The sequence below is a fragment of the Triplophysa dalaica genome, chromosome 2 (assembly GCF_015846415.1).
Source record: "Triplophysa dalaica isolate WHDGS20190420 chromosome 2, ASM1584641v1, whole genome shotgun sequence".
NCBI lineage: Eukaryota > Metazoa > Chordata > Actinopteri > Cypriniformes > Nemacheilidae > Triplophysa > Triplophysa dalaica.
The window spans coordinates 22,364,103-22,389,187 of NC_079543.1; the positions used below are offsets into that span (position 1 = coordinate 22,364,103).

General features: G+C 36.9%; 1 protein-coding gene across 2 annotated transcripts in view; it reads left to right on the top strand.

Annotated features, from left to right (window-relative positions):
- dlc1 (DLC1 Rho GTPase activating protein) overlaps nucleotides 1–25,085 on the top strand; it is an 85,923-nt gene that overhangs the window by 29,879 nt on the left and 30,959 nt on the right. The window lies entirely within an intron of this gene.

The following is a 25,085-nucleotide window of genomic DNA, read 5'->3' on the forward strand; positions in this document are numbered from 1 at the left end:
AAAATAGGTATGTTTCTTTTTTTAGTACAACTGCATGCCACAATGTCAATTATCATCAGAATTGTTTTAGGTGCAAATCAGACATCAAGCCCTTTTCTATCGTAAACTTGACAGAATATTTTCTTTACAGCGATCAGAAATGGGCGCAACACATTTTCAAAGATAAGCCATCTATCTGTGAAAAGATTACCAACACAGAGAAAACTTTAATACTAAACAAGTTTTACTCTCGACTGTAAATCATGACTTTATAACGTATTTTTTCATTCAGTTTATTTAAACAAATAGCTGGTGATATAATCTTGGTGGACCCTTCGTGACCTTTACAGCCTTTAATTTCATCTCTATGGCTCCAGGAAGAAGGAGTTTATATCTATAGTGGTTATAAAGGGTGGAGGTTCATCAGAACAGGATTTCTGCTTTGTCTATTAATATTCAAGAGGGAAAACATCAGAAGCACTCAATTCCCGGCATACATCCAGTGGAAATTCTACTGCCTGACCTTCTATCAGACTAGTTCATCTGAGATCAAAAGACAGAATGCAGAATGTGTTCAGAGTAATAGGAAATGTACGAAGTACGATTTTCATCATAATGTCGAATGACCGTCATTTTGCGAAAATGTTAAATCACCTTGTTTCTTTATTACATTATTTTACTTACTGTAAAAATCCAAGATAATTGTCCACTTGGAGCTATCATGGGGTTTTCATCGGTGAGATCATAGAAAACTCCAATTTGGTCATAACGTTTTAATCGTATCTACAACTTGCTTTCTATATGTAAATAAAGTGTAAAAGTATGTTGTCATCAGTTTTGCAAGGCTATGACTATTCCAGGAAAGACGCAATTGTTGAGTCACCTTCTATAAAAACAATTTTCTTTATTGCTTTTATTGGAACATTTCCTTGGAAATGGTGTTCCTGCATAGGGAACGTGCATATATTATCTACCTACATGTCCTCTTAGCTTTGTTGAAACTTGGTCTTATCACTTTACTCTGTCTGTTCTGGTTGTTCTTAAAGGGCCAGTTCACCCATTATTCCATGACAGGAATCCAAGTAGTGTAATGCAAGAGAATTACTTTGTATGATTAACTTTTATTTTCATATTATCTATTTTTATCATAGTCATATTCTTCATATTTTTTTCTGTGTAACGTTGTCATTTCCAAGGCAGTAATAGCACACTTCCTCAGAAGCGTAAAATAAAAGTTTGCCTCAACAGTAAACAACCCAATAAATACAAACCAACATGACTAGATCTTTTTTTAGAGTTTAACCTTTGAAGCCGTCAAAGACTCATCTGTGTCCTTATCTCTCTAAAAGTACCGCATCACAGGCTACATTTCCATGCCAATTTTCTGAGACCGTCAAGCTCAAATGGGTTAGGTTTCACATGGAACGACCCAGCTGACCCAAGGCAACCCAAGGTTCTGCTCAGATCCTGTCTGGATCTCATGATCATCTCCATCGTACCCAGAGGCAAAAGTAGCATAGCATTTATGAGCGCCTGAATTTCAGAGCTAATGCGTTCCGTATTGTCTGTCACGGTTATTACACTTTAAGAGTTTAATGCCCTCTCAATCCAACCCTTTTATTTCCCACAGTTTTATTGGTCTTGATTTAATGGTGAGGAGACATAGGGTTAGCACAAGGGCCCCTACATTCCTGCCACCTTCATCACTTTAAATCTGTCCCATGCAGCACTTCTTCCATTATTGACTTCTCCATTTTTTATAAATGCCAATTCCTTGTCCTGCTGTGTCCTATGAATACCAGACCTCACCGTTTTAATTGTTTGTTCACTTTTTCTCCTTTTATGCCAAAGCGGTCCGGGTTGAAGTGACCTAAAGACTGCTCTCAGAATAGGCCTACGTTTTCACTAACCACACCTAGTATTTCTTTACAAGTCTTACACGATTTGAAAACACGTTCTAAACATTGTTAATGTAACATTTCAATGTTTATAATTTGTTTATTGAACAGTATAGAAGGAGTTCATTATTCGTTTCTAGTCATTCCATTTTTAAACAAATTTTGGTTTTGTAATAAATATATTGACACAAATATATTTTTGACTACCAATTTTTGCATATGGTTACGAAATTAGTTAAGTGATCCTAAAAATATATTTGTAAATATAAATATTTGTTATTATTATTTTTTATTTATTTATTTATATATACATATATATATGTGTGTTTTTTTAAGGTTTTTATTATGTATATCAAACATGAAAATCTGCATAAAATAAAACACATTTTGGTTTTGTAATAAATATATTAGCACAATTATTTTTTTTCTACAAAACAAGCATTTAGTGTTAATAAAATGTATAAAAAAATGAGCTAAATGATCTTTTAAATATGTTTATACATATTTTTATAAAAAATATTTGTATAATTATTTGTAAATATATTTTATTATGTGTGTATTATGCATCTTAAACATGCATTTTTCTGTAGGTCCTGTGGTCTTTTTTATTTATTTGATTTGAAGTCCTTTGAGTCCTTTTTCATGGGAGTCCTAGCTAAGAATGCACACAATTACAAAAAGCCAAAATTGAAATACAACAAAAACAGATGCTTACAATCAGACTGTGGTTAGGTACAGTACTGGGCAGGAAACTGTCAATTGTGTAATAAGTTGATGGGTTGAGAAGCTTGTTAAGCTTATTTAAAGCAGGAAATCAGTTTGTCTGCTCTTGAGAACAGCTCTTTAGACCCATATGTGTGCCCTTGGGCACTCTGTCCATGTCCTGTGATCCTCGGTGGCAGTCTTGTGATGTGAACACATTTTCTGAAAAGAACCTTCAGTAATATTTGCTTGTTTTCTTGTGCGGGCGTCTCTGTGCTTGGGCGGGGATTTTAGTAATTTGTTTTTTTCTGTCTTCCGTTCACTTTACCTCTTGAACTTTTCCCCTATTGTTTTCGAGTTTGTAGGTCAGCGTGTGTAGCCTGGTAACTCTCTCAATCCATGTGTAAAGAATATCAGAATCAGGGAGTTTCTTGGTTGCCAGATACTATCTTCATAATCCACCTGCTCCCCATATTATGTTTCTGTCTCTCTCTATATTTATAGCATCACCTTAATGCCTCTTCAGTAAAACAGTCAGGTGTGTATATGTGTGGGTGTGTGTGTGTGTGTGTGTGTGTGTGTGTGTGTGTGTGTAAGAGAAAGATATTTTTGTAGAAAGACAACCAGACCGAGACATTTGTTCTCCTTACATGACTGCAAAGACGCCTCATTCACAGACAGCGAGATTAACTTTCCATGTTATTGACACAATCACTACAGGAATTGAATATTCAGGAGAGATGAATGAGATAGTTTGGAAGTGTCTCAAAAACTGTGTGAGCGCTCATTTGTGTAAGTGATTAAGTATAAAACTCAATAAAAGAGACTGTATGTAGGGCAAAATGTTTCCAGACTTCTAACATTACACATGGGGAGACACCATGATATTTCTAAGAAGGTTGTATTTTTGTAAAGCTGTAAATTATACTGAGAAGTTTAAATGTGTACAGTGTGTGTGGATTCATAACTTCATACTAAATAAATTGAACTATATCATATCAAATGTTGGATAAGAGATTAGAGAAAACAATTTCTGCATCCACATTTTTTCTGGCCCTTTTTAAAAATAATGTTTGTTTTATGATCAAAGTGTTAAAACAGGAATTAAAATTACGGTTTTCTGAATTCACCTTCTATTGCATTTAGATTAGAATCAGAACAGCTTTATTGCCAAGTATGCTTGCACACACAAGGAATTTTATTTGGTGTTGGAAGTACTATTAAAAGTTACTTCTAGTACTTTTGTTGTGTGAAAAGGAATAGTGTACCCCCAAAAATAATACTAATAATGTCATCATTTATTCACCCTCATGTCGTTTAAAACCTGTATGACTTAGATCTTTTGTGAAACACAAAAGAAGGAATTTAGAGAAATACCTCAGTGGTTTTGTGTCAATATGGAAGTCAATGGTAACCAATGTTGTTTGGATACCATCTTTCTTCAAGATATCGTCTTTTGTGTTCTGCATAGGAAAGTTTGGAATGGCATGAGAGTAAAGTGAGGCTAAAGTGAATTGTAGATAAATTATGATACAGTCCTCACTTTCATCAGATAAAAAGTGTATGGATCAGGGTTGGCTGCATGATGAAATGACTGATGGGGTGTGTCATCGAATCTCTTCATGTATTTGTCATGCAAGTCTACATTTTCCGGCTAGATCATGTTCAAAATGTTTAGGTAAAAAGCTAAGCAGCAGCTATCGGGTCAGCGTTGGAAGCGCTCAGTGTTTTCGCAGGCATCACAGTGAGATAACCAGCCAATAGGACACCTGTTAATCCTGGCCCGCCCAATCATATTTTAGTGGGATAATTCATCTGTACTTTATTATTGGCAAGCAGAGGTGCATACCATCATCCTGTTACCTATGAAATATATAGACAACGACGAAAACTGAAGACATGTTTTACTTTGAATAAATCTCCGTTGAATTTTCCTGTAAAGCCTTGTTTCTTAAAACTTTGCCATAAATACTAAAGTGAAACTGAGGGGCACAAACAGATCTGAGGGTGCAATTCCCCCTTTATCCCCCTCGTGGCGCCGAGCCTGGTGAGGATCAAGATTCAGTTGCATATTTAAACAAAGCTTTATAAATCAAAGTGATAGCTAGTGGATTAAGTACTTGCTCACCTAACCTTAAAAGTTAGATTTTGCATTATTGTAAAAAGATTGTTTGAAAAGTATGTGAAATAGTAAACTATCATTCCGTCATTATTTGTAAAAAGAATGAGAACAATTATTGTTTTCTTTCCTGGAAATTTCCAGGAATTAAACCTCACTTTGGCAATTAAACTACTTTAAAAGAACCTCAATTTAGTTTTCACCACTACCGCTGTGTGTGGGTTTGAATGACTGAGGCCAAATGTTGTTGTTTTGTTGATCTTTAAAAGCAAAGGACTTTGAGAAATGAAGCTTATCTCCTCTAGCTTTACCTAGAGGTCATAAAGAAAATTGATTGTGTGTGTGTGTGTGTGTGTTGTGTGTGTGCGTGTGTGTGTTATCCTTGCTACTCTCAACTAGCTTTCATTCTAGTGCATCTCTTAGCTTGCCAATTAGGCCTGATTGTTCGCTTCACTGATGCATTGCTGGGAATGTAAAAGCACTAATCCCAAATTTACGTCCCCTTGACGAAGTATTCTAAACATTCAGTTGCTATTATTGTCTTGACCACTCTCTGAATGCTAATAAACACGGTCGTTTCACACCCCAACACACGCTTTTACACACACACACATATATATGGGGCGTAGTAATCCTTTCAGGGTGATGTGGGACCTGGAGAATGGTAAATGGATCTTAGGAGTAAAGCACGTTTAACTTATGCCTTGTGTCTGTTTTCCAACCTTTTGCTTTGTTTTCTTTCCAAGTGAGAATACATCGTAGGTGAATTAATGGAAAATTAGATGAAGTCAGTGTTGTGTTTAAGTATCCTAAAGTAGTAAAAACAATAGGCCTCATAAATCAGAAGTATTCCAGTGATGAATAAATCACAGTGACAGTTTTGTGGGTCTAAAACTGTGAACAAAAATGAGAGAGAGAGAGAGAGAGAGAGAGAGAGAGAGAGAGTGAAAAAGCATATTATAACTTAAGCATATTGAATGTGAATAAGAACGAATAGACTGCAAATGTTTCTTGGTGTTTGTTTTTATAGTGTTAACATTAGCAGATTTTTCAAGGGGTGTGTGTGTAACAGTTTATCCGTATGAAACAACATCTATTGTTTGACGGCCAATTCCAGTTAATTTTCACATTATTTGTTGCATAATACTAAATCCATTTGGAGCCTGGTATTATCTTAGCTTAGAGGTGTGTGTGCTTGCGTGCATGCATGCGTGTGTGTTTGATACAGTATGCGGTCTCATATTTGAAAAATTGTTGCCTTCTCATGAAAACAAAAACTTCAAAGCAGTAAATACCAGCCGAAACGGATAGTTCACTCCAGAATGAAAATTCTGTCATCATTTGCTCACCCTCTTGTCATTTTAGACTTGTATGACTTTCTTCTGAAGAACACAAAAGAAAATATTTTTTAAATGTTGATAAAAGAAAACCGTTGGTCCCCCATTGACTTGTGTTGATTTTGTGTCTATACAAAAGTCCAATCATTTGTAGACATAAAAGTCAAGGGTTCTTGGTTACCAATGGTTATCAAACGGTTCTTGGTTACCAACATTCTTCAAAATATCTTCTTTTGTGTTTTGCAGATGAAAGAAAGTCTTCAAATGAGAAGAGGTTGAGAAAATTATGACAGAATTTTCAGTATGGATTGAACTATCACTTATGCTTATTTGCTGCTTTTAACTGACCTCCCAGTCTGGTCTAAAGGGACTTTCAGGTACTTATCAACTGGACACCCTTGGAGACCAGCCCCCTAACCAGTTAAACCGGTATAAGCATGCCAAGACCAGTAAACCAGCTTAGTCTAGTAAGGCTGTGTTATTCCATTAGAATGGCATGCAATACATTTACATTCAGTCGTTTAGCAGACGCTTTTATCCAAAGTGACTTACAGAGAGTTCAGGAAGCAATAAAGCGATTTGTCATTCAGGGACAATAATACAATAAGTGTTAAAGTTACTAGCTTCCACAAAGCCCAGAGCAATACCTGTCGAGAGACCTTAAAAAATAATACATTTGTCTGACAAGTATTCACAGGAGAGATGTTTTAAGTAGTTTTTTTAATGATGTGAGAGATGTGGTTGACCGGACTGAGTTAGGGAGAATGTTCCAGAGTGAGAAAGCGATTTACTGCCCTTTTGAGAAGGCAATACAAGACGCTGCTCATTTACTGAACGCAGGGTTCTTGATGGGGTGTAGGAGGGTGTAAAAAGTATACATAAATCCAGTTAGTGCATTTTGCGTACTGATGATTTTGGTTGCATGTGTTTAGTCTTACCACCAGACTAATGTTCATGTTAGAATCCCTCTCATGTAAGAAACCATGCTCACTCATGCACAGAGAATGACCGCGCTAACATGAATTCATGTTTCAGCTCCATCATTCCAAATGTAAAGTGGCAACATGAAGGCACGTGTTTACCTAAATCACCCGAATGCTGCTTTTTCAAATATTCACACAGCATAAGCACAGAGGCACAGAGGCCCGAGACGGACGGCGCTCTCGCTAACACACATACACACACACACACTAGCGCAGGACTGAATGCGAGAGCATTGCAGTAGGAACTCCCTTATGCACTGCATCACAGCATGCAGAACCGGATACAGAAAACGGACTGAATAGAGAGACCAGGAGAGAGGTGAGGCGAAGGACAGGAAAGAGGATGATGCTGTAGAACCTAGGAGACGAGGAGACGATCTAGAGGAGAAGATGTCACGGTCCATGCGACTGTTGCTTTTGCAGAGATCCTTGAGTGAACACATAAGATTCTCCACCTTCAGGGCTCTGGATCTGTTTAATAAGAACACACAGGACCAGAGGTTGACAGGTGAGTGTCAGGTCATGTATCAGAGTGGGAATTTGGCCTCTTTATGTCATATTTAGACGAGAGAGTCATTTCTCATTCAATTTTAATATTGTTTTATACTCCTTTGTCAAATGTATTGACGCTTAGCCTAGGCATTTTGTCTTGGAAAACATAGTGTCGAAGTACCGTGGTATTACGATCTGATAGCATCATCGTGTTAGTTGGTACTGGATTATCATAGTTTGCTGTAACATGGTATTTACACAGTACCTCAAGGTTATTGTGATTATGCCATGGTCCATGTCCAAAAACATACATATGTGATAAATGTTAGGGGTATAATGCACCTGTTTATTCTAAGGTGGGACCAGTGCAGTCCTAGCTCAAATATGTTTTCATTTTACATGCAGGGTTCGATTCTGAATAAACATTTGAGTTGCATAAACTAATTTGAGATTGATCACATGCAATAATGCAATTTTGTTTTATTGAAGAAAATGTTTATAAAAAATGAATTTGCAGTAAGATGAGGTTGGGTAGATGGTGATTTCATTCATCAAATGATTTGGAATGGAAGTCACCCGATTGTACCAAATTTAGATATGTGAAACGTATGTAATCTTTAGAAAAAGGGGCCAAATGCCCAAAATTTATAGTAGGCTGTCCAAAAACTTCTTAATATAATAGCACTTTCTGTTAGTAGTCTCCACTATCCAGGAAGTGTAGAGATAACTTAATAACTTTACTGAATGCTTTTCTCATAATGCATTATGAATCTGATACCTGATACTGTGTTGTTTTCAGTGGATATCTTCTAGCTGTAGAGAAAAAGTGCTGTATCATTGTCAACCCTATTAAATATGTCTGAAAATCAGTGCCGGGAAACCATTCACGATCATAAGTGATTTATGGTGTGTGGCAGAGAGAGAGATTGGTGAAGAGAGATGGACAGACCGTGTCTTCTATCTTATTGGTTTTGTGTGTTTTAAAGTTTGTTCTATTATGCATACCAAGACTTAGTTTCCTAGAACGCACTCACTGCACTTTTCTTGTGAATTAATAATGCGAGACAGCAAGCCATCAGCCAGTAAGCTTCATCTATGTCTCAAAAAAGATACTGCAGAACAATCATGTAACCCACAGCGGATGCTAAAAGTTTTATGAGCCACCAGTGTGGCCTGATGGTTTATTTAATAGTGTGGGCTTACACCGAGGATCACAACCTGAATGGATATAGTTTATTTAGACCTAGAGAGGACTGCACAAACAAACACACCTTGTCTGAAGAAACAGAAGACTGCTCACTGATATAAGATCAGTTTGATAGTCTTTTCTGTTTGTTGGGCTTTTGCTCTGGAGGTCACTTAACCTCAGTTAAAGTGACAGTTCACCCAAAAATCAAAATGATGTAGTTATTTACACACCCTCTTGTCATTTCGAACATGTATGACTTTTTGCAGAAGAGAAAGGAATATATTTTGAAGAATGTTGGTAACCAAACAACAGCGGCCGTTGTTCGGTTACCGATATTCTTAATCTTTATACAGGTTTGAAATGACAAGAGGGTGAGTAAATGGTGACATCATTTTAATTTTTGTGTGATCTATCACTTAAAATACAGTAGAATACAATATGCTACTTGACCCTGTTTTGAGACATGCAGCTTCTTTTAACTGGAAAGCAAATAAAATTAGATTTGAAATAAAAAATGCAGTTTAGAATTTATTCTCAAGACATTATTTCAGGTGAAATTCAACAAGATGATATAAATTATGTGATAAATAAAGTGTGATACTTTGTTCAACAAAAATATTTAAAAGGTAAAAAATACTTTGGTCCTTCATGAAAATTTCACTTGTTTCACCTTGTTTTCTGAAGCACTTGGGAGTGATAAGAGCTTTTGGAGAATGTTTTCATGTCAATGTGCAGTGATCTTTGTACAGAACATGCAGGGCAGGTGCCGTCCAGTCGAGGTACAGGCTGTATCCAACATGGTTGAGCAAAACACATACATACCCTTATAGACTGCCGACATCACAGAATTAATAATCGCCTTCTGTTTGCTTGAATAAGCTGTTTATGTGATATATCGCTAATATAGCCGAAGTATGTTATATAAGCCTATTTTGGTCAGCAAGTATATAAGATAACTGCTTTATGTGATCCTGATTGGAAGTCTCGAATTGTCTGTGGAGTCATTTATGAGATGGAAAGTCACTTACAGTAAACTGTAAACTGGTTACAAGAATTGCCGACACAAAAGTTTATTATCTGCTTGCTATTCGTAACCCTTTTGTCCTTAGTTTTTGGGACATAAGCATCACATTTTACTTTCAAGCATTATAAGATGTGACTTTTCAGACTGTACCTAAACTTCAGCTTGATCTCCCATCCCCACAATGCCACTCATATATCATCTCCATTGACATTTATCTCTATGCCAGCCTCACCACATTTGCCGTAAGGCATTCTTTTCTCCAGCTTTAGAGAACCTGAGGGTCTGGATTCCAGGTCAGAGGCCTGTCCTTTCCTTCCCTCAGGAGACATGAGAGGGGTCTGAGCTGATGGATGTGGATCTTTCCGAGCCCTCTTTCCACAGAGTGTGAAGGTATCTTCCACTCAGCACCAATAGATGAAAGAGAGGTGGGTCACAGTGGTCCACAGAAAGTTTTTTGTTACTCCTCGTAACTCATTGCCCTCTTCTGGCTTTCCAAGCAGTACTAGAATGTTGTGGCTTTGGCAAGCAGGATGTTTGCAATGAAATATAAAGTGAGCTATCCCTTGAAGAAACAGCAAAGCCTTGGTCATTCATTAGATTGAGAAAATAATAAGTTACTTAAAGGTGCAGTGTGTAATTTGATGGCCTGGTTGACCATCATATGTTTTTAGCAGGGATAGAAACTAATATTTCTGGCACACTTGCCTTCTTGACTTAATAGATTTTAAGTGGATTAGTTGAAGCATCTAACAGCAAAACCCAGCAGGCTAGTGGCTGAAGAAAGCTCAGATTGCCTTAGGGTCAAAGGTCACCTGCGCAGCTGCAGAGTTCCATTTGCGTAACGTCTGGTGCTCATGCTTCCAGGCGACCAGAGAATAAACTTTGCAATCAAGGGTCTTAGCACTTAACCATTAATGGAATTACATAACCTATAAACGGCTTTGTCTGACATTGAGAAATCTTGTGAATGGGAGTTGGAACACATGCTTTGCATTATAAGAAAGAACACATGCTAAGGGACGAATATCTTTTTACAAGAAAAAAAACGTTATAAAAGAGACTTTATTTATGCAGTTGGAGCGGATCTTATTTTCACATTTGATTTGATTAGATGAAATCAAATTGAGAAATTGAACATTGAAAAATCTGAAGTACAACGTGTAAGAACTTCACTTAGTGAAGGAGAACATTGCAAGAGTGATTTTAAAAGAAAAACAAATTAAAAAAGTATGTATTAATAATTTATATGCAGAATGTCTCGACCTAAAGATACTTAATTTGTCTTTCAAGCTTAAATGTATTTTTGTGAGATAATACTTTTTGGTGTTTTTCTTTTCTTTTTGAAGTTGGAAAGCTTCAGTCTCCATTCATTATAATCTCATGAAAAATTGATAACATTTTTGAGTGAACAGTCTTTTTAAGAAACAAAAATGAAGAACAGTCCGCTTCACAGACTCTCAAGTGGTCTCCATCAGGTCCAAAAGCTTCATTTGGACATCCGCTGTCTTGCTGTGTGACTTTGTTGCTTTTGCTTGCGGGTGTCAGTCTTTTGTGTAATAAATGAAAAGATCAACAGTGGGGTATCTTGTTGGCTTGTCCAGTTTAAAGGGCCCTCGCCACGCTTTTGCCCTCGGACCAAAGCTTCCTTAGATAGGTACATGGCCACGGAGGCTCAGAATGTGTGTGTTCATGCCTTCTAGTCACTGAGGGATGAAGACTAGGGGTGTGGTATTGTTCATCCAAGTTGTTAAGTGTTAAGAACAACAAAAGCACACGGAAGTGTCAAATTAGTTGTTTTGGGTTGATCGCTACATTTCCTGCCTCTTTGTATTGCTCTCCTTCATGTTGCTAGGCTAACAGTACGATACTGAAAAAAAAAACATGGCATATTTGAACAATGACATTTAATATTTTACTGACAAATTTAAGTATAGAATGTTTGAATTTTATATTGACATTTTTGTTTTTGTTTTTTGGGGGAATTCATTCTCTGTGAAGGATAAATGATACTTTAAGGATTCTTAACAGTTCTTGGCTACCACTAACAAACATAGTAGGAAGAATGACAATGGTGGTTAGAGCCCCACAACTGTCTGCTTTCCTACATTCTTCAAAATATCTACTTTTGTGTTAAATAGACCAAAGAAATGTACCCATGACAATGGTGGCCAAGAACTGTTTGTGTACAAGCATTCTTCCAAATATCTTTCTCTGTGTTCATCAGAACAAAGACATTTATACAGATTTGGAACAATTTGAGGGAGAGTAAATAAAGAAGGAATATACATTTTTGGGTGAACTGTTACTTTAAGTTATGATTCTTTATGGAGCACATCTGCTATGACTTCACATGATGCCTCTGTAGGCAGCTTGCTAGCATTTGTAACAGAGCAATGGTCACTCTTTGCCAAATTCCATGTTGTTGATTCCCACAGCTGTTCATGGCTCTCGAAATTTCAAGGCTCTTTTCTCAAGGTCATCTTCTTTCCTTTCCACCTGCTCTCCATCTGGCTTCTAGCACCCACACCGACCCTGAGTATTCAATGATTTATAGCCTTCGACCCACAGGCCAGTCCATGAGTTTTTGTAAGCTAACTGCCATAGATTGTTTGGGATCCAAGTGGACTTGGCAGAAAAACTCTGGTTTACCTCAGTAAAGCTATATAATAGAACCAGATAAGTAGCATTTTTCAATGTGGTTTGCCTGTTCCCAGACCAAAACAACCACATCTAAAAAGAACTTGTGTCATAATCGACAGAAATTGCACAGTTATGGCCTCAAGATATGTTTCATACAGTATTGTTAAGTTAAAAGAACAGAATTCACACAAGGATCTAATATACAGTAAATAAAAAAAAACACAATATAATATTTGTATACCTCAAGGTGCATAATTATCTAAAAGTTAGTTAGCCTAGCTTTTTAATAAAAAAATATTGCAGTTTTCTTGACATTTCAGCGCCATTAGCAGTAATGATGCCTCTTATCATGAAGAAAGAACAGAATGTGAAGACTCCATAACACCACCAAACGAAAAATGCCAAAGCTATTCACTGTATTATTTGTTCATGAAGGTCCTGGTCAATGACAGATGCTTATGATAGAATGAGAGGTTTTGCTTTCATGACCTTTGAGATCTGAGAAACAGAAGACTTCTGCATAAATCAAGACTTATGCAAATTGCGGGTGGGCTTTTGACTTGACCAGTAAATAAAGACTGCAACCCCCCAATACACACAAGCGTCAGTAAGCTACAACCATAATGGTCCCTGATAGCACACTCCATCTGGTTTACGTATATTTGACGTCTCCATTTACATCTGCAAGACATTTGCAATACATAGTTTACTCATCTGCAATACATCTCGGAGACGTCTGTAATACGTCTGCTAAAGATCTGGAGATCCGGGAAATATCTGCTGTGTAAAAACATCTGCTAAACATCTAAGAAAGAGCAGTTTTACATTCATTCTAAACATCTTGCAGACATCTTTTTGATGTCTGAGACAGACGACTCCGAGACTTATTGCAGATGAGCTAACTACTGTATGTATTGCAGATGTCTTGCAGATGTAAATGCAGACGTCAAATAGACGTAAACCAGATTTATGTGCGCTTATCACTCAAGAAAATATTTTTATCTGATCTGAATTAGCATTTAGCATTAAGCATAGGTTAGCTCCATATCATTAGATTTACCCGATCCATGTAAAGCGCTTTGAGTGCCCAGAAAAGTGCTATATACATGTAACTAATTATTAAATAATTAAAATTATTAATAGAGATTGATGTTAATTGAATTATTGTTAAAACACAGGCTTTATTGGATTCATGGTCCATTTCTGGCTGGTTCGAATATGTGGAAATTATTTCAAATTTTCACATGCGGGAATGAGTAAGTTTTTGTCACATAGTGCTCAGAATGTTCTGAGCCTTGAGCCATGAGCATCTTCAAACACATTCTGCACGCCCATCTCATAAAGCTGCTGAGAGGGAAAAGATAATGTTTAATTCATCCACAATCTCAAGGGAGTGATGCGTGTAAGTGTGTGTGTGTGTGTGTGTGTGTGTATGTGTGTCTAGGGGTGTGTGTGTGGTTTTTTTTGTGTATTTGAGGGGGTTATATGTCAGAATGTAATGCGTGCCTGTGTGTTTGTGCGTGTTTAAAGTGTTTGTCTATCTTTATAACTCCTCAACTGAGCTGATGTTCACAGTTGTCTTATCTTCCACTCGGTTTGAAACATTCCTTCCTGTTTTTTGTGTTTTCTGTCAACGGTTGTGAGTCTTGCGGCTGCCACTTAGCACATACTGAGCAATATACCTCACAATCTCAAACAGTTTTTCCTTGTCAACCCTCACGGAAATTTACAATCATTTTACTATACAAAGTTAACCGTAGTTTTCTTTTTTCATTTGTAGCAAATCCATTGTGACCATAAATGTACTATAGTTCCACCGCAAAAAAATCAGTTTTACTATAGTATTTGTTGTAAGATGCGTGTTAAATTATTGTAATACAAATGGTAATCAATCTGCCAAAAGTCACGTTTACTTGTTTTCCAGCAGAAAAGCATGTTTAATTTTCTTACACTTTGCATGTGCACTTTTTTTTACTTTATACCTGCAAGATCTTTTACACTTTTCAATAGTCTGACCTCTCAATTGTTTGTTTATTTAACTTGTAAAGTTAGACTGTTTGCCAATTTGTTTAAATAAAGTTACTGTAGGTAGCACGTTTTTAAACAACCTTGTAGATTTTTATGTGTGTGCAAACATGAGTAAAGTCTGTATTGTGCGTATAGAGCATATTGTGAGTGAGTTGCTCTAAGTCTACATTGCTTTTGGTCTGCCTCTCTCTCTCTCTCTCTCTCTCTCTCTCTCGCTCTCTCTTTCCCTCCTCTACCCATTCAGTTCTCAGAAAGTCAGAGGAATGTTTTTCTAAACCCAGCGACACTGTGAAACTTACACCAAAGACTATTTGCTTTCCTTTCATTGCTAATTTTTTCTCTTTTCCATCCTTCTAACTTTTTCTGTCTTTTGCTCTCCTTAATATGAATGTATTTGGCTTCGAAAACTGATTGAAACATTAATGAAAAATAAATCTTATAGAATAATGTTGAAGGTCCTTATTAATCAGAATATCATTGTTGAGGTGGGATTTTTTTACTTGGGCCAGTAAGCAACTACTCCCATAACATCCTAGAAACGACCATGTAAGGATATTAGCAAGCAACCAGAAAACACTATGAGCAACATACCGATGACTTCCTTAGATTTGACTCTAAATGTGTGTGAGTGATGATACTAAGATCCAATGAATTGAAACGGCTCTAAAGGTGATGTCATTAGTCAGCGATAAACTCTGTCAACAGACAAATCCAGACATACTCAGACCATTTACACTGCAGTGAGACATTGCACATTATTCAATCCAAGCCACTCAGAACTAACCCGGTCTGAAAGGAACAAATATTCTTGTTTTTACACCAAAAAACGTCCTTGAAAGTGGTATGTACAAATATTTAAATACTTGTGCTAGGTGATTTCAGTGAAGAACGTCAGATTCTGAAATGGCTGATTCAGCAGTTCGCACCATTTTTAGAATCGGCCTGACAAAATCCAACTTTGGGGAATTTCCAGGTGCTATACACTCTTAAAAATAAAGGTGCTTCACGATGCCAAAGAAGAACCTTTTTTTCTCCAAATGATTTAATAACGATCCTTTAACATTTGAAGAACCTTTCTGTTTCACAAAAGGTTCTTTGTGCGATAAAAGGTTGTTCAGATCAGATCATTCAAGAAACTTTGACTGAATAATTCTTCCATGGCATCGCTGTGAAGAACCTTTGAAGCACCTTTTAAGAGTGAACATTGTGACAACTGTGATGTAAATTTGCTTTACGTAGACTTAGGCCAGAGATACTCTTTGCAAATATTTTTAGAATTTTACATTTAAAAATCTTATGAAAGCCCTCCAGAGTATATTTTTATAAATGTCTGATGCGTTTTTCACACACAAAAAACGTTGGTAATAAACTCTGTGGTTGACCGTTACGGTATAGAGCGTATTTTTCAAAACCCACAAAAAGGCTCTCTGGACTTCCTTATTTCTGAAATACAGAGGGTGTTTGTATAGATTTGAGCCCACGCTACATACCCTACTCTTATCTTCAGTGCTTCATCTGTTCTACGTGTGTTTATTTACCTGTGGTGATAGCTGAGACTGTGGGAGCTTCATAGCCTGTTATCAGGGGTTTCGTCTAGCTGACTCAGCGGCCCCCTGCCTGGTCAGGGGTCCCAGTCAGTGTAATTAAACCACATCTCCTCATTTTATATTATAGTCTCTCACAAAGTAAATGTTTTATTTATTTAATAGTGATTTAACATGCATCCTCTGCTGAATGGTTTGTGAGTTTTTGGTAACACTTTACTTAAAGCCTTTATGTATAAAGGGTATGATGCATTATAATTGTTCATAATGTGTGTTTTAATACATTAGGTGTAGTTTCCCACACAAGGATTATCTTAAATCAGGACCAGGCCTCAGTTATATAAGGACATTTAAGTAGTTTTTACAAACATGGAATACAAAAAAAATCACATTTTGAGACAAAACAATGGCCCTGGTGTAGTTTAGGATGCAAGTTGTTTTCAGTTTAGACAGCTCTAACTTTTACTATAATAGGACTAGCATTAAACCCTGTACGGGAAACCATCCCTAAATGTTGTTTTAAAGAATTATAACTTGTGTAACAATGAATAGATTAGTGTTATAATGTATTAACTGTAGTTACAATTATTCATGAGATATTTCATTACAAAGCATTATTAGGTGCATTGCAAGGCAAAAGTAATTCATTAAAGCTACTTTTATAATGCATTATATAAATGCTTTAGCTAAAGTGTTACCAAGTTTTTTAACTTTAGAACAGTATTATAAAGTACAAAAGGATTTTAATAACAGCATTGCTGTTGTTAATTCATAAAGGTATCATAATCTCCTGCTTTGTTGTTTTGGTTATACACAGTGCTTAAAGTGGGCCAGCACTTCTTTATTTAAATCTTTAGTGTACCTTTCCAGTTTTATTGCGTACCTGTACTTCTCACATGTTGCTGGTACTTTTGCCACTCTGAGTCAAAGCGTCATTGCGTGTGGGTGATTCGCTGGAGCCAGTGCATTAGCATTAGGCGGTTCGCATTTATGGCCTTAAGTTTAAAGGCTTTCCGTCTAGGGTCTTTGGCGCTGGAGTACCCAATATTCAACAGAAGACCAATCAAACAGGGTTTACGGAATTCAAGCAAATCAAAGTACAGAGGCCAAGCAGCAGGTATTGCACTGGTATTGCAAACTCATGCTTCGTTTCCCTTTTGGGTGGTTGTTGTGGCTTCATTGACGATTACAACACATGGCCTTAAACCTGTTGTCTGTCCTTATCATCAGCATTATTTCTTTCTCTCTTGGTCACTGCAAATTGTGCTGATGATAACAATTAAAGTTATTTAAGGAGATATGTTATGTCTGCAGTTAGAAAGTATTGAGGGATATTTGAGTTGGATGCCCTTCTATATACTACAAAGTACAGTATATGTGTATAAAGGACAATAGTATATATCAGAGCACCATATTACAGAACATTACAGTTTGCGTATGTAACCTGCAATTTTACGTTCTAAACAGAGATGGCGACATGGAGGCAACAGCTAGGAGTGGCTTTTATCTATTTATAACTGGTTTAAACCACGCTTTAGACTGCTAATAGACAGGATGTAAACAGGAGAGAAGGAAAATGGGATTGAAAGCATCACAGGCCAGACTCGAACCTGTGTTACCCATTTGAGCACTAAGTCAGTTTTGTGCTCCATGTCAGTTTTATATGTAAACAGTGCTGTACAACAGATCAGACCAGATCTCCAGATCTAGTGACAAACTATTTATGCTTCGACATTGAGAAGTAATACGATTTTGTTTAAGACAACCTCCATTTTAACATTTAAAGATTACTATGCCTGATCCTGTATATCTCAGAATCAGAATTTGCTTTATTGGCCAAGTGTGTGCAAACACACAAGGAATTTTTGGTGGTTTTTGAGCACTGGTACACAGTACATACGTGACATGAAAACTGGAAGAACAATTAATAAGTATAAACAAGTATAGAGGTAATAATGTATAAAATTTGGAACAGAGGATGTACATGTATATACAGACTTGAGCATTTACAGTATAAACAGTTGAATAAATAAAATGTTCATATGTATTTACATAATCCTTAAGAGAGAGGTGAAAATAAGGAGGGGAGCAATAAATTACAGGAAAAACAAACAGGTCATTTCAGTGTTAGCTGTTTAGCTGTTTAAGCTGGAGATGGCATTGGGGAATAACTGTTTTTATGGCTAGATGTTCTGATGGACAGAGATCTGTAACGTTTCTTCGCTCTGGATTTATACAAATCCTGAAGGTGGGCCAGGTCAACACAAATTATCCTTTCAGTTGTCCCAACAGTCCGTTGCAGTCTTCTTCTATCCGACTTGCTGGCTGAGATGTTATGTGTCAAGAACCCTGCACACTCAATCACACATGTTATGACCTGGTCTTCTTCATACATTAAGTGTTTCTGCTCTCTTAGTCACAGGCAGTGGAAGGTAATGATGTTTCTATGAAAATGCAATTTTCACAAACCCTAACCTAGTTTCTATACTGGCCTTTCAACCAGACAGCAGGCTATTACCATCATTGTCTGATGTTATAGCTGTCACGGGTTAAAGATGTTATCAGCTAAACCTGTCGAAATCATTCTGACAGCAGTATTATTTTTGACACATGTTATAGCTAAATAAAATAGATAAATTTAAAAAACGTTTGTCAAATATAATCCAAAACTGAACTGTATCTTTAAACAATAAAACAAATGTATGGAGAGTAGAAGGAAATTAAAAAGAAGACAAACCACCTGTAAGCTCCAAGCTCCTATGAAAAAATTTTGAATCCTTCCAAATATTACATGAAATACTATAACCGAAAATAAAAATACATCTTCAAGATCTGTCAGTAGTTGGTGCTGTCTGTAAAGTAACTCAATGATGTACAGTACTTTCTCTGGCAAAAACCTCCCAACGCTCTTTGCCAAAAGCCTCCCAATGCGATGCATGTGCCTTGTGTAAATGATCATTCTGTGTCATGTGAATATCTGTTACTCAATCCTTTGCTATACCCAAACTATCCTCTTAAACCCCCTACTATTATTTTGAACAAATATGGAATTTTCTGCCAGAAACCATGCAGTAAAAAATTGCTGAGATTATCTTGTTATGCGGTGTGCCGCAGGAATGCTTTCTGTGTCAGACTTTCTTTGAAAGTGTTGAAACCGCTGAGATTTTGATGAAAGATGCAACTGAGAAAAACTTGAGATGAAACAGCTCCCCATATTTGCCATTTCATGGGAGATCTGGCATTTACGTCAATGCAAAGATGAGTAAAGCAATTACATTACATTTCAGTACGAAACTGCACTAAGAAAAAACGAAACCATCTGACTGACATGCAATGTATTTGTGAGGGTTATCTGAAGTAGGTGTAGCAACTCCGAACCAGCACTGACCAGCGAAAACCAGTCTGAACCTGCATGCTGGTCAAAGCTGGCCTTTTATGCAGGAGTAAATGACGGACAAAAGGAAGCCGGATTTTCAGACAAAAGTGCCCTTCGACTTCCTTCGAAGTGAAAGAGAGAAAGAAAAGTACGGACGGAAGAAACCAAGAGATTGCTATAGCCCAAAAAAGGGTCAAATGTCCCGAAGCCTTAGTTTCCCTGTCCTCTCCTGTACAGCGTTCTCTTGCTCCTTCTCAAGACACACTTACTGTCCAATCCCCGGTCTTCTCCTCAGGGCAGACTCGCGGCATCTAAAGCTTTCTGATAAGGGCGGTGTCGCCGTCACCTTTAACCTCCGACCTTGAGGTCACAGACTAAGTGTCGTCCCGACAAGCGGCTCAGAGGGCCACCGCAGCGCAGTGTCACCCCCGAGACATGAACCCTGTCGATTGAACTTTGACATGTGACCTCGACGGTGCTGTAATGATGTTGTAATAATAGGGGCGATGGAGCGCCCGAATGTAGTGCTGACACTATTTAACACGTGGGTGTATGTGTATGTGTGTGTGTTTAAATGTTGTTAGCCTTTGGCCATATGTGAGGTGGAGAAAGATGGGGGTTTCTACACCATTACTGCCAGTGAGGTTATCTCTTCCCTTGCTAGGGTACATCTGGCTCATAAACCACACACTCTGTCACTCTTAACACAAACACACACATCCAGATACACACACGCTCATTTTTGCCGTTTTCAAATCGCAGAAGATTTATTACTGTCTGTGGTTTCTCGCACAGTTTAGGGAACATAGTCGAGTTCTCAGTTATGTTTTATTAACGTATCAGCTTAGTCCAGAATGCCTGGAAAGAAACAATAATTCACAAACAATCGCATTTGGTCTTCGTCTCCATTTGCTCTCTATCTAATCTCATTGCTGTCTAGAATCAACAACTGAGATATTCTGGACCATCAAGATACACCTCAATGATCTTTAAAAAGCTCTTATTTACTTTATTTACCTAAAACACATCAAGATGTTTGTACGTGTCTCTTGGTTGTTTCTCACTTTTCATGTTAGTTCAAATGGGTCTCAAAGTCATCGATAACTAGCGTGAGAAGATTTGACAGCCAGCAGATACGGATGAAATGTTCGGAGCACAAAAGTGAAAAGTCATTAATAATGCTTTCCAATGTTGTTGTTTGTTTGTTTATGTTCACCATGGTTTCCTGCGTTCCTGGCCTAATCACGAGCACATTAGTCTGGAAGTTTCACTGCAAAGGCATAAAAGCTGCAGAGCCCAGTCTCTTCTGACCTCTCGTACAACCTTTGCGCTGAGAAAACAATAGACTCGTTTTTACGACACTTGTAGATGGTTCTTCCGTTGCTTGTTATGACCCGACCTCAACAAGGCCTGTGTTGTGTTTTGAATGAAAAATGTTAATTTCAAACTTAAAAGTTAGCCTATTCTGTGGATGCTTAATTCCATGGATGCCATGATGCATTTAAAATCTTGTGATGTCCTTTTTGAAACTATCATGTTTTATCGGTTTAGTATTAAAATAAGATAAATAGATTAAATTTTACATGTGTGTTAGTATTACAAACTGCTAATTAGCGTGGATTAGCTTGTGAGCTAGGCTTGTTCACTGTAATGTGTTGCACTGTTATGATCACTTTACCTTGTTCAGCCTTATATTATTTTAGCACTTTTGTTGTAGAAGAAATTGAGTTTTGGTGATAAACAAACATGTGATAGATGTCATTGTAAATTCCAAGACAACTGAGACATCAAATATAGATAAGATAAACATAGAAAAGATAAATCGTTGTTAGTAAAGTTCTTCCAATTTGTACTATATTTAGTCACTTATAACAGAAGTCAACAACAAAATCTTGAATATCTTTGTTTCCTCTACACAGCAATGAAAATAAATGGAGAAGAAATAGAAAGGTCTCCTGCATCTCTGATTCTCTCTTTAAGAAAAAACCTTGAAGTCTCCTGTCTTCACAAGAGTTTAAGAATAGATGTGACTGATATCAGATATGAGAAATTTTCTCTGGGAAATCACTTAAGTTAAAATTTATATAAATTGATGTTCTCTCAACTGAAAGGATTGAAGTAAAACTGTTTCTCTTATATAGACCACTTCGGAAAACGTAAACAATGCATACAATCAACAGAACACCTATTAACAAATCAAATAATAACAATATTAAGATTTCATTATATATGTAAAATTGAAATGAAAATTTGAAACCAGACGTGCTGCTGGGCCAGTGTTTATATCTTGCTCCAAAGGGGTCTATAGATGGTGTTATTGGACAGACACGTCTGGCCCGAAGTTAATTTCCGGTTAATTTGTTTGTTTGTCGGTCTGGCTAATGGCTAATAATATACCTATTTTTATTTAATTTATTCATGTCAATATTCATTTATATTAATATTTTATTGTATGTTAATTGAAACAAATAAACAATTTGTTGAATGGGTCTTGTAACTCTGTCGCATTTAAGTTAAGCCAAGTAACGGTTCTTCTACTGGCAATCCCCCAAATAATACTGGCTAGACATACTTTTAAATTTCTAGCTGATGAAATTTACTTTTTTCTTTTGCTTGTTTTCAGAAACAATCTGCAGGGACTCTATCCTTTGCGGATGTGTGCCGGAAGTTAAGTCTGGGCCACAAAAGCATGCATGCCAAGTAACGTTTATGTTATTGCTTTGAAACCGTCTACACTTTATATATTTATGGGAGTGGCTAGCCATGTTTTGCATTGGTTTCTGCACAGCTATAATGTGTTAGCTTGGGGTCAGTTACTCCAGATGTTTCTGGAATTCAATCTCTGTGGGGGTTGGGATGTTAAGTAGAGGTCTAGATCTCTAGAAGTTGTCATAGCTTCAAGACTGCAGCTGGACGGTATTAGCACTAAGCCCGACTTAGGAATCTTGAATTCTACTTAATAGGATAACTTCTCTATCAAAATCTCTGTCTGTACAATTAGCACTAGGTCTAACTAAGGAGTCTAGAATTACGCAAAATGGGATAACTGCTATACTTCAACAGAGTGAGGCCTCTGAATGGCTTAAAAACCATGTCAAGTCACGTTTGACTAGCTGAGAATTTCAGAAGCCTTCTACTGATTTAGCTTCTCATCACAGCAACAGCCAGTCACCAACTCCCCTGCTAATACTGGAGGTCAGGGGTCAAAGACCCTCAAATATTGGGATGGCCCATGGGGGTGATCTGCTTTGATGAAGTCTGGAATGGTTAAAAGCGCATTTCTATGAATCAAATTGAATTCTTTCTCTGTGGGGACCTGAGTTTTGATATGGCAATTCATATGCGTCTCCTTTTAGTCCGGGATGGATGATTTGGACAGACCATTTTTCTGTTCAAAGCATAGCTGTTTGTTTTAACCAATCTTGACCTTTCCCAGACCATGACATAATGAATGCCAATGTTCTGTGTGATGAATACTTTTAAGCTTAAGTCATGAAGCAGGAAAATACCTCGGTAACATATCTGTGAAATGGTCACCCTCCCAATTGGCATGTTGGTTTGAGAATTAATAATATTAGTCATAACGCAACCATTTAAATAATCTCAGTGCTGTTTGGACTGCTTTTAAAAAGATATTGTTCATTCTTGGTTTTGAGTAGGAGATGCCGATAGCTGTTTATCTCCTGGGAATTGAGCTCATATTTTTATTTAAGACACCATTGGCATGTTAGCAGCTGTTTGGGTGTTTTGCCCAAAACAGAATGCCTTACATATCTACAGTGTGTGTTCTTGTTCATTCTCATACGTTGCAGTTCTGCTGTTGAAAGAGACACCCTAATGTTGCTTTTAATTTCTAGCAGATGTATCTATGTATAATGATCGAGGAAATGTTTAAAGAATTATGTATTCTTTAGCTATAAATAAGCATACAGTATATATATCCATCCATTTTTCAAATTCCCTTGTCCCTTGTAGAGTTGCAGGAGGGCTGCAACCTATCTGAGCTTCTTAGGCTGTCGCAGGAGAAACTTTGGATACATGTTCATCGAATGGCAAAAATCTGCAGACATATATAGACAAACATATAGCAGTTTTATTAGGATCTCTTCAAAGAATGTAAAAAGATGTCTATAACACCTGGGCTGACTTGCGTCATTCTTCTTTAATCAAATCCTCTTGCGCATGACATGTGTGTTTATTCTTCTTAATCAGTAAGATTCCATAGATTCCTTCTCGAAAGCCCTCATAACGGCGTGGGCCGCAAGATTAACATCCTTGGCGCCTCCCGCTGTGTGCGGGACAGTGGTGGTTAAGACTCTCCAAACTTTTAAGAGGAGCTAGTTGAAAATGCAAACAGTACTAAATATTCTTCTTCAATGGCTCCTTCTGTGTCCAGGAAACACCCCAACTTTGGGGTCCCACCCTACTCTCACTTATGGTTAAAGAGGAGCATTCACTGAGATGTCCTCAAGGGGCCCAAATCCTCGACCACACATAAACACACATGGAGACTTGAGGTCAATCACTTGCTTTGTCTCCGTCTAATTGATGGACCTAAAGGAGCTCCTGAATCTTTCACACATCCTCACTCTCTCTTTCTCGCAGCTTGGCGGAGTGAACTAGGTCAATGGTGTTTTGAAATGAATGAGATAATTCTACTGGCAGCACAAGACATGTTTTATCACCTGACCTTGTGCTTTTCGTCAACTTGTGCCTGGAGTACTGTCTAATAACCACCAAATAAAACCAAGAACCAGAATAGCATCAAAGGCATTATCAGGTGTTGCTCATGTATTGTGGAAAAAAATCAATACTGACGTCATTAAAATGAAGAAATTTGGTCCATACTCCAGACATTTACAACAGTTGTCAATTTTAGATAACCAATGAAATAAAAATTTGGTTTACAGTTTTTAGGGCTGTCAAACAATAAATCACGATTAATCGCATCCAGAATAAAAGTTTGTGTATACGTAATATCAATCTGTGTTTTGTCCATATTAATTGTGTGTTTATAAACACATACGTATACTGTATATGCATATTTGGGAAATATTTACATGTATTTATTTATATTTACCAACAATTTTAATTACACAGTATATAACGTGGGTTAATTATTATATTTTTTGTTTTTATTATGTTTTTATAAATACAACATTTATATGCACAGAATACATACATGTATTGTGTAAACACAAACTTTTATTCTGGAAGCGATTAATCGCAATTAATCGTTTAACATTATTTATATTTAAGCATATTAATTACTCTGTTAAACATTAAATGAACACATATTTTTTATTAATTCAAAAAATGATAAGGCAATGTAACAATATCAAAATCTCACTGTGCAATAATACCTCGGTATAAATGCCACGGTGCAATAATTATTGAGTTATTTCAAATGACGACTATTTTATTAATAGCTGTTGTCATAACTGTTGCTTAGAGGTATGAGTTATTGTATGAGAAGGTTCCAAGTCCAACGACCTATAAATCCCTTTTATCAAATAATTGCACCAGATGGATATTGACAAAGGTAACCTCTATTGTCTTTTCTAACGTTCTCCATGTTAGGCCCAGAAGACCTATTGTTTCATACAGTCATGTGACCACGATAATATTGAGACAATTTTGCAATTGCGATAACACTATATCGATAATACTGTTACATCCCTTTAAATGAAATCAAAAACTGTCTTATTTCACTTTTTATTTATTTTGTATTTAAAATCCACTTGCACATGAACACTAAGGTATTGTGTCCACCA